The 14,613-nt window shown below is 40.0% G+C and overlaps 1 pseudogene; it reads left to right on the top strand.

Annotated features, from left to right (window-relative positions):
- The first annotated feature begins 12,793 nt into the window (after positions 1-12,793).
- Positions 12,794-12,912, top strand: LOC112482218 (annotated as a pseudogene).
- Positions 12,913-14,613: the final 1,701 nt, after the last annotated feature.

Raw genomic sequence — 14,613 nt, 5'->3', positions numbered from 1 at the left:
CCAGCTCTCAGAGAGTGTCTTTTTTACTACCAAATAGACAGAGCTATAAATTGTGGAGTTTTGATATAATAGATCAAGATAGCTCCTTCCAATGTGTTATGTTCTATTGCCTCAAAATAATAAACTGCCAAGACAATATCATGCATCATATTAGTGGCAGATTATTCAGTGAAACTCACAAGGAGAACGCTCATCTCACAGACAGACGCAAGGTTTCATCCTTTGTTATCTTGTCCTTCTTTGTAGAGTTCTGAGTTTTACACAGTAAGAAAATTTTTAACTTAAAATAATCAGAAAAAGATATGATTCATGAAAACACTCCAAATTCTTGGAAGCACAAAACTTTAAATTTATCAGTAAAAGCAAGAAAAAAATAAATCATTCTGGACTAAGAAGGACTACTTTTGGGGCAAAGATTTATAAGGGGGATCAAGGAACGGGAGTCTGAATATAAAACATTCAGAATTCTTTTCCAGATATTCAGAAGTTCTCGTGGATTCTCAGCTCATTTTTCTCAGGAAACACAGTTCTTTTGATATCAATAAAAGAAACTCAAATCGGCTCCACCGTTGGTTCTTAGCCTCTCCTCCCTCATCAGAAATGTGTGGTGGAGCACAGCCCCAAGCAAGGAAAGACCTACCAGTGATAACCCTCACTTACATTCCATCGCATGCCTGAAAGGAACTCTAGAGAGAACTAGAAAGTTTCCAAGAGATGGAGCTCTTTTGTTGTCTCCTTTCTCCAAAGAAATAAGACACTGGTAAATTAATTATTCAACTACATATTTTTTCAAAGCTTTATGCTGTGTGCTTTTAAAATCCTTATAAAGCAACAGTTTGCACAATACAGCTCCAAACAGAAATTTCCAGTTGTTACTCCCAAATCTCAAATATCTAAAGGTGTCCACTACACGTGCATAAAAACTCTCGTAATGTGTTTTCTTGTCTACCCAGTAAGCCTGAAACTCCTGGGAGCCTCTTCGTATCCTATCTCAAGTGTGCCTAATCTCTTCCCACCACCCTGTCCACAAGAACTCCCTCCTGCACCACTGGCCAGAACTAGGTCACACATCCACCATACATCAGCCACTGGTGAGGGGAACTGGGCCACTCACTTGGCTTAGACAAGTCAGGATTTATTACGGAATCACGTGGAAAGGGGTGGGCACTGAACACATTCAGTTCTAAAATGCCCTTGGGTAGAAACCCAGCATGGTCTGTAAGCACTGCCATTTCTGGAGTACTGCATTTAGCATTTAATACAATATCTTATTCAATCCTCAAATACCCACGAGGTATATATTACCATCCTCATTTTGCATATGAGAAACCAGTTGAGGAAAGGGTCACCGCCATGCCCAGTGGATCAGTAATATGCCCAGGGTCATGCTATTTTTCATAGTGGAGCCAGAAACTAGAGCTAAGTTTGTCTGATTCCAAAAATACTTGCAATCAGCCAGTGTGCTGAACTTTGAAGTAAAAGCTCCAGCAGCTACTGTTTCTGTTGGATCATCATAACAAGTTGCTGTTGAACCATCAATTCATTTTCCTTGGACATTCTTAGCAAATAACAGATGAAAGATACTGAGCTTAGCCCCTTTTTATATTATCCCAAATCCAACTCCGACTCATCGGTGTTGAAATTGTTCGACAAAATGGCCATAAGGAAACACAGAGAGAACCAGAGTCTTGCCACGAAGCACCGAGAACAATAGAGATATTAAGAGGAGATACCAAAATATCATTGATTCACTGGAGAAAACGTTCCTGTTTTGATCCTCACATGCTGATACTACAGATGGACCCAGCTTAGCTGAGGCATGCTCTGTGCTTCAGCTGTTTACTTAAGCAGCACCAGGGTTCTCAGAAATAGTTGCTATGCCAACCAGCCCCTATATATACATTCATGACCAGGGCTTATTCTTAGGGCTTTGTTACCTCTCTTTAAAAGTTTCAATCTCTTATTGCTAAAATGCTTGCATTCGTGCATTACAGCCTCGGTTAGGCACTCGCGTTTTCTCCAGCAGGTGAAAAACCCAAGTGGAGATTTGCAGCCTGTGTTGAGCAATTTTTCGACGTCACAATTTTATAGTCTATGAGAAGCCTGTTCTATTTGCCCAAGCCCCTAAAGATCTGGTGTTCAGATGATAAAGAGCAGTGCCTTTTGTCATCTATTATCAACTGTCACACGTGCACGTTACCACAAGAGTTCCGAGGAGAAAGTAAAGCATGCTTTTCAGATGCTATGATTACCATGCTTTTAAATTTCCTTACCGCATTTTTAATGGGACACATTTCAGAATCTCGTCAACCAACAAATTTGGCCAATCAATCTACCTCAGTTCTCCTGCTAGAGCTGCATTTAAATAAACCTGTGATGTTGAAAACTGAAAACAGAAAGCTCTTTAATTACCTTTTCTCCTGTTTATGTTACTTTGATGGCTTTTGTTCAAATGCATCTGAATTCTCAGTCTGTTTATTTTATAATTATTGGATGACTACAGGCAGCACTGCCATTTCAATTAGATTTTGATGGCTGATAAAATCATTGTTGACAGCGAGTACGCAAATGAAGTTGAGAAAACCAGATTAGTGATGTTTGTGTTGTTGCATTTAAATAAAACGAAATGACCTGGTAGCAGTGTGATCAAATCTGGAAATCTTGTTATAAAGAAAGAAAAAGCAGCTCTGTGAGAAATCTGGTTTTCAACAGAGAAGCTGTTTCCTGTTGAGATCATTTTAAATTCTCAAGTGTGCAGCCACTTCTTCAAACAGATTATAAAACCTAAAAACAATCATATAATCTCTTCTAACAAGAGGTTTGCGGCTAGACAGATTGCTTTAAAGTAGAAAGAAGTAAAAAGAAAGTCAGATCTAAATACTGATAATACGTGCTAAATCCATTTGAATTGGTAAGATAGAGAAAGCGTGGTGATAAAGCTGGAGGGGTTATGACTTTACGTTCACCCAAAAGATCAATACCTAGGGGAGAAGAAAACTTGGAAACATTTCTATCTCCAATTAACAACTGAAATACACATGGCAGATGAGGCAGAGAGGAAAGAGACAGGCTATTTTCTGGGAACAGACCCTGCTCAAGCAGGGCTCAGGCTTGCTTTGTTATCGATGTAACAACTGTGCAAATGACAATCAGTAAGTGCTAAAATATTTGCAAAGAAGAATAGAAATCTGCTGTTTCTTCCAAGTCGTTAAAGCAAAGCCGGGGAGGTAAACACAACAGAGCCGGCCCAGTGGAACAGAAACTAACACCCACCCAGCATGCCGGGGCATCTCCGCGGGTGCTCAGGACTGCGCACCCGAGGACGCAGCGATGCGGCCTCCCACACAGGAAGGCATCGTCCGTACAACTAGCCAGGGGCAGAGCTGGGAGGACTCAGGAGTGACTCCAACGCCCATGCGTTTGACCAATTGGCGATGGGCGGTTACCGAGTTTGATTTCACCTTGTACAATGTTCACTGATTAAATGAGTCTGCTATTTGCTGCTCCTCATCCCTTCACTTAGCCAAATCTGAGGTCTTCACCAGCAAAGCTCAACCAGGGATGGAAGGGAGACAAACACCTTCCATCTACACGTTCACAAATAGCCTGAGTTTAAATGTCCTGGAGAGCAAAACCCAGAGTGGCTTCCTATACTTCTCACCCTCCGTTAGATATTTTGATAATTTGATAATTTGGTAATAGATAATTCCAGCTAACAACCACGTATGCCAGGTACTTTTCTAAGCATTTTATAAATAATAAATCATTGAATCATCACAATAACTCAACATGTGAGGTATACTTACTTCTATCACCCCATCTTACAGATAGGGAACAAGGGGACAGAGAGGTCTCTCAACTACTAAGCAAAAGAGCCAGACTTAGACTAGGCATTCTTGCTCCAGAATCTATACTCCTGCCTGACAATATTTGCTGAGACTGTGAGGATAACTGAGTGCATATGATCGTGCATTGTGCACATTTACGTGATGCTTGCATCTAATTGCATATCTCTGGTCCACTGAACAAGGGAACAAAATTGCTTTTCTATTATCTGTTGTTTTTCATGATTACTACTGCCGATAGTTGGCTTGATTAAAATTTGTTTTTAATTGTTATTAAACATATAGAATTGCTAACATTTCTGTGTCCCAAATTTATGAATGATATATCTATACCCTGTTTCACAAGTAAATTGCCTATATTCTCTACTTTCACATGAAAAGAAACAGCTCTGTAAAAATGATATCTGCCTGTAACGCTTTCCATACTTACATTCCAAATGTGTATAGCGTTTCATTTGGTCCTCGTTGCAAGTTCATGAAGTAACGTAGACGTCATATTCTCAGAGTGAAAGGGCAAAGAACTAGATGTGGGAAAATCAAAGACAATAGCCAATAGGATCAGTTCTGCAAGATACAAGAGGAAGAAGGAAAAATAATGGAATTAATAACCGAAGAAAGTCAAGCTGGCTTGCCCATACCAACTGTTGAACAGGTCACATGAACTGCTCAAGACATTGGGGAGGCTGGGCAGAGGACTGTTAGCTGAGAAATAATAATTATTGTGTTCTGAATACCATACCATGGGCGGTGGGTGTTATGTAAGAAGCAGGAGAAACCAAACGCTATGACCTTAAAGGACTTAACAGTGTGAAGAAAAGACAGATGCACATAAATCAATATAAATAATCATAGGAATACACATAGCTCCATCTCATTTCCCAGTAAAATATTTGAAAAAAGTGACTGCCTTCAAATTTATTTGAATCCTTCCACTTTAATAGATGACCAGCACATGATTATTGTTCAACAAATTTACAACATTGTTATTAGAAAAGAAGAAATAGCATAATAAAGATTCTTGAAATGGACCGAGAGGACTTTACTTTGATGAGTTGAATAATGCTGTAATTAGAGGGCCTGTTATAATCTAGTTGCTGCCAGAAGTGCAAACTCACTTTAAAAGAGTCCATTGTATCAATCTAGAACCGAGGTCTGAAAAGAAAAATAAGGATGGAGTTTGGGAGCAGCAGGTTCTTACCCAACAATTCTAAGAAGTTAAGAAGAGTAAGGATTGTGTTCTCTTGGGTTTGGGTTCAGTAGTAGTAAGGCAGATTAGAGAAAAGGAAAGTGTTATAATAATAAAAAAGAAAAAAAAAAATCCAGACTAAATTTCAAACATGAAGATAACTGCCTTGGCTTGTTCCGATCTCAGCGCCACGTTTTCCCACTGGCGGTAGCTCTGGCTTACTCCTCTGCTGCCTTATTCTACCTCTTCCCTCCACCCTGCTCTCCAATAAACATCACACATCTCCAATAACAGAACAAAGCAGAGCAAACCCCAATGTACTGGGCATACACACGGGAGTTATCTGGGGGAAAAAAAGAGAGTTAGTTATCTCTTATCGACATGTTACAACACCCCACCAAAAGTACCTAGAAGCAAGGCCAAGGATTTGTTTCAGGGACTTGACTAAAATAGCTGCTTTTCTGCTTTTAATTTCAATTACATCTAACAGTTTCCCTTCACATAGCCTACAGAGAAATTATGATTCTGAACCTGAGAAAGTGTAAAAAGCTATACATTTTGTGAGAATTTTGTTCACATAAACTTTAAAATCTTGCTATTCAGTAGTGTGTGGCCTTAAGACAGTATGTCAATTTCTCTGGATGTCTGTTTCCTCCTCTGGAACAGATGGGACTGAATTGGGAAGAGACACAAACTCCAGGACCAAATCAGCTAAAACTCTGTGATTCCAAGCTCTGTTACATGTGTATGTGGCCTGTAACACATTGGATTACATTGATGCTCAATCAAGTTAGTATCTCGTTCTGTAACAAAGGGATTTTGTCCACTAAACAATACTACTTAAATGCTCATTCCTTTTGCTGTATTACTACTAGTATTTTGTTTACTAAAAAGCATGCTTTTTTCCTTCTCTTCAAATATAGTACTTTCTTCACTTTGAATTTTCAGAAGGAAGAAAGGTAGCTTATATTCTATTTCATGTCAGTTTCTTCTCTTTAAGTCTTCCACTCATTTAGCGTGACATATTGGAAATCAAACAGCAAAATATGTAGAAAAATCATCAAATCGCCTTTTTTCTCTACTCTCCTACATCTTTTGCTAAAGGAGATGAAACAAAGGACTAGGAGAAGAAAATGAAAGGGACAAAAAAGGACAAGAAAATCTTTTCCAGGTCTCAAACGATCACAATCAAAATGAGAGATCTGACAAAGGTACTTTTCTATAAGCGGTCAGAGATTAGAGTCCAGCTTTCGAGAGCACGTTCCCTTCCCCTCCTCCTCCGTGCTGATTGTTCTGTCCACAGTTTCACCCCCTGCTCCTCCATAATCTCTCCACTCAGCTTTGTTTTCTTAGTGCTCTCCCTGCCCTCAGCATCTCTTCTGTGATTGCTGTGGCATCCTCTGCTCGCTCCCAGCTACCTCTGCCCCTCTGTTATTCTTCTCTTCTATTTCCATAACCCTTTCTGTGCCCTCCTCGGCTTCCTCCCATCACTTGTGCGATCTTTCTGGCCTCGGGAGCTTTTCCTATGATCACTCTTTTTGGTTTTTCTCTGTGATTTCTCTGCCCTCTCTGGCTTTCTCAGCTTTCTTTAGAACTCAGAAAACCTGAAAAGGTTCAGAGATTAATTTCAGTTTGGATAAACATCCAAGCTTGGGAGTGCTTATGCCAATTCTTTACGGAAAGTCTTTGGATTTGAAAATCTTATTGGGAAGGTCTGCCTTATAAAAGTTTAAATACTTGGAGTTTTATCAAGAGAATAATTTCCTTTCAAACACTGGCCTTTCGGCTTCTTATTTTAGCTAAGGTGAAAAGAAGATAGCCATTGTTTACTACGCATAGTTTATGTTCCTTCGTTTGACATGGGCTACACATGATTAGAAAACCCAGTATACCTGGCACTAAAAAAGGACCAAGCAAGCACTTTTTTATTCCTTCAGTAAGATTTATTGAATGCCTACTGTGTGCCGGAAGTACAAGAAGTTGGACTTTACCTCAATCTCTACCAAAGAACTGTAGATTTACTTCTCATAAATATATTTTACAGACTATATATATTGTGTGACCTTAAACGAGACTGGAAATATCAAAAATGTGACTTCATTAGTCATCCTACCACTCCTGTTTCACTGTCTAGAATTTAATATAAAGATTAGATATCGTTATTTACTTCCTGTTACCTTAAAATTTATATTGCTATTATTCCTATCACAGAGCAACATAGGCACTTTTAAATCAAAAGTTTTCACCGATTCTTCCTTTCCGGGTCAAGTACAAACACCAGCACGATAAGCCCATACCATAAAAAATGAAAGATAAATAGTATAGCAAAGGTAATTCTTTTCGCTTGATGTCTCCATCCAATATTTAGTATATTCCTTTGTTTAGCTTTTATTTTTACATTTCTTTGGAAAATGGGAAAACTAAATTTTGCAGTCAACCTCAAACCAGATCGCATAATCTAAAACTATTTAAATTGCTGAGCCAAAAGTTAAGCTCTATTTCCATCCTTTTAGTATTTAGGTATTAGCTTCTCTATCCCTCTATTATAGGAGTCCCAAACTGACATGGGCCATGGGCCACGTCTGCCAAAAGAAGTATTTTACTTGCCTGTAAGATATCGTTACAACCTAAATAGGAATTCTCTAGCAGACCAACAATCTCCACTTTGCCATACTCTCCAGTAGTATCTATTGTTATACACTTGATACATTTCATTTATATTACTCACCTAGTTCCATGGACATTTGGACTTACGATTCCTAAGTCAAGTATAAAACTGGACCCAAGTGAGAGGTGAGATGTGGAGGGAAATAAACTTTTGATGATATCTCAATATATTCTAAGAATAGGTTTGTTTAAAAATAGTGAGAAAATGCAAACCTTGATTGAGGCACACTCTCCCATGCCTTCTTACATGGATGAATAGATAAGGTGAACTGATGAAAAGAAGCCAATCTATTTTCTCGAGAATTCCCTAGAGAGCCATCTACAGCGTTTGGAAGGAGTGAGCCTGCACACTTAGGCGAATTCTCTCCTTTAACACATGCTCGTAGGAATACACACTTTCTCTCAAATATGAGGATGTTGGTTTCCAGTGCTACCTTCGGTTCAAGGATCAGGAAAGTAATATTTATAAATAATCCCTTAAATAAAATTGTACAGATTGCACAGGCTATCTTTTATGGTGTGATGAGGTAATGCCTGAATATAAAAAGGCAGTGGGATTATAAGAATTTGTCCATTTCCTCAACTCTGGCAGGACGCTACCTATATAGAAAGTGTCATCGACAATTGCAAGCTCCTTCAGAAGTCAAGGAGCCAGGAATAAGACAAACCTAGAGTAGATATGCTACTTCTCTACCTGCTCGGTGTAGCTGCCTCACTTGAATTCAGTATCGGGATCTTAAATTATGTTTCCATTTTGGAGAAGGGCAATAAAAGATTAACTTTGCCCAGATTGAGGTTTGGTCTTCACCCAAACCTCCGAGCCCTTGGAATGTCCTCTCTTGATAAGAGTGCCTTTGTTCCCCTAGGAGATTTGGGCCACACTAGATGATCTATGCTAACAAAGTGACTTGTGGTAGGGAGAGCCTTGGTGGTACCAGCTCAAACTCTGGGGCTGCTGGGGACTAAAGTCAGCCACGTGGACAGTCGACCGTGGCTATGTGACTGAGCCCCAGTAAGTCTGGACACCAAGGATCAGGTAGGCTTACCTGGTTGGCGGTGTGTATTGCCACACATCGCTGTGGAGAGGAACAGAGACTGTTGACACAATCCACTGGGAGAGAACAAGTGGAAGCTGCACGTCTGGTCTCCTGGCCCCTGCCCCGTGCCATTCTGCGCTCCACTGACTTCATCTGCATCCTTTCACTATAATAAACCCTCTCCAGGAGCGCAACAGCTTTTCTGACTTCTGTGGGTCTTGGGGACCTCTGAAGGTGCAGTTTGTGTCAGAAGTGGGGGTGTTCCTGGGGATTTTTGGAATTGCAGGTGGAGAGGGGTGGAGGAATGAGAAATCTGTAATTCTCTAGAATTCTTCAGGGGCTTTCTGAGGATTCTATCCCTACAAAGCCAACTGTTGTCAGAAGACAAAGTCTCCTCGGACTTTCAGCCCTTATTCATCGCACAGAGAGGGGCCTGGTCATCCAAAGAGTAGCCTGAGATTCTAAATAACAACACACGGATTCTTCTCCATCTGTCCAACCTAAGCTCCACGGAGAGAGAGAACGGAAAGCCAGCCAACTCATCTTTCCTTCATTCTCAGCATCTTACTCAGTAAATTTTACTAAACCTGTTCCTCAATGTCATCTCATTAAGGAAAAAGATAATTACAATATTAACATCTTGCTTCCCTGCACTCAGTGAAGTCACAAGCATTTAACTTCACACTTTGAAAGAACTAGGTACCTATGTTTCTGAAGCCTATTATTCAAATGCAAATCTCATAGTAATACTGAAAACTTGATTTCTTTTTATTTCTGACTACAAAGAACAGATGGCATTTTCAGCGAACCGATCTCAAATTGCCTATGGGACTGGAGGAGAAACATAGGTATGCATATAGATCCACCTTAGAAAGTAACAAATTATATTTGGAAAAATATACATCTAAACTAATTCCACTCACGATACTAATAACATGCTGTCAAACACTGGAAAATCTTCTCCAGTACCTAATACTTCCTTTCATAGTACAAATCTCCAAGCCGTCGAGCAGAAATGTAGGATGCCCAGTAGCAGACATCCAGAGTTCCTCAATCCCAGTACATCTTCCAAATGGTGATCACAGGACACAGCACGTGGGGAACACGGGACAGACACATGGTGGCTGCTGTTCCTATTCCGACTCTTTACTGAAGGATTACCAAGCACCTGTCACTCAACACACACCTCATCTCCTATAATCCTCTCGACGGCCCTGGAAAGAGGAGATGTGATTCTTCCCATTTTACAGAGATGAGAAAGCCGAAGTGTAGAGAGATTAAGGCACCTGCCCGCGATCACAAAGCTAGCGAAAGCTGAGCCAGCAGCATCCCCCAGCTCTGCCGGCCCAAGAAAGTTTTTTAATCGCAACACATCCGGTGTCCTGGTTAGTTACAGACCTCGATTATAGCCATTTATCCTACATACCATTAATGAATTGTTAATTTTCAAAGAATTAAAGTCAGATAAAATAGCCTTAGGACTAAAAGTGCTAAAATTATACGGAATATAATCAAAATTTTCTTGGATGCTTCAGATGACACTTTAAGCCCTTGTAACGTCTCAGGTGAATCATCCTGCAGAAGAGCGATTGTGCTAATGAAGTGCAGGTCAGAAGAATAACAGATAAATCAGCTTCCACTTACGTATAATCACTAGCCTAATTCTCATAAATACTTTTGCAGAGTTCATGATGTAGCGATCTGCTAACTTTTTTTCAATTCGAGTTAACAAATCTTTATCTAGTGCTCTCTTTGTGCCAAGCCCTGTGGTAAGCTCTGGGCAGCAGTAATAAGTGTGATAGAATGCCTGTCCTGAAGGAGGACACATTCTGACTCTGGAATACTACATCATCCCCCTTGCGATAGAATCACCTTGTCAATATTTAATTGGCTGAAAGTGGAATATTAACAGCAGCAGATCTACATTTTTTAAAAATACAATTGGTATGTCCACAGATGCTGTAAGGTGACGACTTTTCCTCTTCCTTTCATGAGCGAATAACTATCTCCCATGTCATCCAGCTTTTTTTCAAAACTCTCCCCCATCCACACACACACACACACACACACACACACACACACACACACACACACTTTAGTAAATAAGTCATTTGGTGGCGGTGTTTGTGGTGTGATTGGCATTTATCACCAGTCCATATTCAAAGGGATTTTGCAAAAATCTGTCTTCTGACTGGTGGAAGGGAAGAGAAGCAGGGAACAAAGCAGAAGGAAGGGCGGACAGGAGCGTAACCTTCCCTTTGGCAGATGTCTGGGAAAAGGAGACTCTTTATGAGATCACTGCATCAAAGGGAAGTAAGAAGTTTCCAGGCTGCCAGTCACAAAGCCACCAAAAACTCACTTTTAATGAAAAAAAGAAACTGTTAACTTCTGCGCTGTTGTAAAATACTTACCAAAGACACCTTCCCTGCTAAGTGCCATTCATTTCAGGAGTGAAATGCTGCAACAGAGTAAAATGCCCAGGGCAACCGGGAACTGGAGGAGGAGGGAAGTGTGTGGTTCAACTGTCCCTGTAGGGGAGGAAAAGGATCTCTTTCCTTGACAGCTACCCCACTTAACTACTGTGCACTCAGCCCTATTTGGCACCAGTGAAAATTTAGCCTTCCAGCAGATTCCCTGCCATCTGCCTTCTGACTATCAGCCTACAGTCAAAACACCTTGAATGCTTAAAATCTGCAAGTGCTCCCAAAGGCTGCCTTTTGGGGGCAATTAGAAGATCCATGGGAAAAAAAATCTTTACTTTGCCACTTGGCTTCGATTTCCAAATTTAGTTGAAATTCTGGAAGCGAACGTTCAGACAAACATTATTTCCTGATTTTTTTTTTTTTCCCTTCATCTTGGTGCTTTTTTAGTACCCATAGCCAGCAGCCGTGGAAGCTGAGGGAGTGACAAATGGTCATCAGGAAGGCTTAAGCCCCCAGAAAATCAGCAGAGATGTTATTCAACTGACAAGGAAGAAAACGGAGAAATAAAAACAGAAACAGAATAAGCTGAGGTTTGGGCCCCCAGGCTCCACCAGGTATCTACCAATTTATTCACCCTGAAATCTAAAGATTCCAGGTGGAAACATTTTTATTTTTTAAAAGTATCTCCTTACTTCGTTGGGATTTTAGCGGTTACTCTTTGGAAGTTTCCTTGCACGGGGCTGACAGATAAGCTAATGTAATTGTTCAGAATCTGTGGAGGAAACCAGGGCAGTTTCAGTGTTTCCTCATCTAGAGCACTGGATAGATGTCTTCGTGAAGCCAAGATCTGCTCTTCCACAATGTATCCGTCTTCCACAAGAAAAAAAAAAAGTTAGACAAGTCTGATTCTTTTTCATTTAAAACACATGGCTGGGATTAAATACAACCAAAAGATGCTTCCTGGTCCATTTAGGTCCTAGCTATGACCAGAGCTAAATGACTTTCTTACCAGTTCAGTCCAGGGCCTGAATGATTATATAATGGCTTGGTATCTTTATGATCTAAAAAGTCTTGTGAACAGCGGTATGTATGTTAACTTTTTAATGTCACACTAGTATCGTCCTCCCCATTCTCATGACTCCCTGGTAATTTTTATCTGTTCCGCTTGTTGAGTGGTTCTCTAGGTTTGGATTAATAAACTCCTAAACCTCTTAAATTCAGATCTACATTAATCAGATTCAAAGCTCTACTCTTTATCCTAGGCACACACTGAAAATGGTCATCGGCTCAGAACAACTATTTTTCAATACAGTATTTAATATACACTAAAGTTGAGACAAGAGTTCCCTAGTTAACATAGGAAGTGACCTAGTCTCAACCACAAACATATTCACATCATATTGCTCCTATGTTCCAAGGACAGTTTGTCAATATCTTGAAGATGTTTAAAAGTACAGTATAAATTATTCTATAGCTTCAGTCCCTTCCATTCAGAATTAAACTTAGACTGACTTGATAATCAATACTCATCTTTCCTTTTTTTACTAGATTTTTTAGAGATAAAAAGCATTCTTCTATGTTGCAAATAAGAGTCTTCATTATATTAAGAATTTCTACTCTATTAGAATCTAGATTGTCTACAACCATGCTAGTCTGAACAAGCCCGATCCCATCTGATCTCGGAAACTAAGCAGGGTCGGGCTTGGTTAGTACTTGGATGGGAGAGCACCAAGGAAGACTAGGTGCTGTAGGCATAAAAAATAAAAAAATAAGGGATTGTAAACTGAGACAAGGTCCTTGCAATCTGTGAAGTCAACCAAGGGTTGCCTCGCCGAAAAAAAAAAAAAGAAGAAGAAGAAGAAGAAGAATCCAGATCAAAAGGGACAAGCATCAAAGCATCATAACATTTTTAAATCTAAAAAGTGAATAAAAGATCCCAATCGTATAGTTTGTACATGTCCATTCTCAATTCAGTGGCCTGGAACAGCCAATGGTGTTTTCCCAGCCTTTGGTTTTCTGCTACATTTGCCAAGGTTCTCTCATTAGCTGTTCCCAGGAGCTGGAAATGAGTTCCACAGAAAGGACTGATGCTTTGAACTCAAAAGGTTTCTTTAGAGTGAAATTTTACACCAGGGTTCCAGTTAGAACCTAAGGCTGATTACTTGTGTTTATAGACCTCGCTTTCCTCATCACTGGATGGCTGTTTCTTCACTGGATGATTGATTGTGTGAGTATTTCGGTGGTTCCTCCTCAGAAGACTTCTTTCTATTACTTTTGGAGAAGTTCCAATGGCTTTGCTTTAGCAAACCAAGAAAATGACTGACTGTGAGATCTGGAGCCACCCCGCCCCCCCCCCCCACCTCAATTCATAACCCAACAGCACCACTTAGCAGCTGTGTCACTTTGAGTAAGCGGCTAATCCTCTCAAAGTCTTAGTTTCTTTATACTTTAAATGTAAATACTTAACAACACTGGCCTTAAAGAGTTGCTGTGAAGATTAACTAATCTGTATAAAATTTTACAGCACTATATAGTAAGTATTCAAAATATAGATATTATAAGCTATTGTCATTATATTATTATATATTATATGCATATTATATACTAGCTTTTTCTGGTTCCCTGGAGTCTCACAGAGTGTAACACAAATTATAGCATATTCTAACATACCCTTGAAATATATAATATGTACTCCTTTGGGTACATAGCCTTGGAAAGTCACAGCCTCTGTAGCAAACACTGTAATGCTCTGTTGATATGTCTTCTGTGTTTCCCAGGTCACTTACTACATGCAAACACGTATCTGATGCAAACACCAGAGTTTTCTGCCCAAGGGCTTTTCATCTGGCTGTGAGAGCATGCTCAGCCCATGGGCAGGGTCAGCAGAAGTCTGGAGAGTTAATGAGTCTCAGAACCCTCCACCGATGACAAACAAGGAGTTGATAGATAAATATCACTATTTCCAGAGGTTTTCTTGTGGAGTTGAGCCCCACGTAGCCTCAGAGAAACCTGGCTTGGAACACTTTTATTGTCTGTATTCCTTTCCTGATTCACTTGTCCACTCTCCCAGTATGTCCTGGGACGATCTCCCAAATACAGCACTTACACTTGAATCCTTGTCTCTAAGTTAGCTTCTGAGGAATCCAAACCAAGACACCTCTTCATAAGTTCATTATAGCCATGTTTTCATTCAGTGAATGTGAAAACAAATTGTTTCTTCTTGGTTGAGGACCTAGAAAACTAAATGACTTGGTTTAGAGGCTGTACATTCTGTATATATGTACATATGTATGTACATGGGTATTCTTAGAGTCGAAATCTTAGCGGAGCTCAACAGTAGTGCTTCCTTACCACTCCAATATGCAGAAATTTATCCATTTCTCTGAGAGTTCCCGTTAGAATATGTGTCTTACATCTTTCTCTTCTCTTCTCTTCTTGAAAAATGGACCTTACAT

Source organism: Pteropus alecto, unplaced genomic scaffold (genome assembly GCF_000325575.1).
Source record: "Pteropus alecto unplaced genomic scaffold, ASM32557v1 scaffold35, whole genome shotgun sequence".
NCBI classification, from domain to species: Eukaryota; Metazoa; Chordata; class Mammalia; order Chiroptera; family Pteropodidae; genus Pteropus; species Pteropus alecto.
Note: the sequence above shows the minus strand (reverse complement) of the source record. Positions and strands in the feature narration are given on the sequence as shown.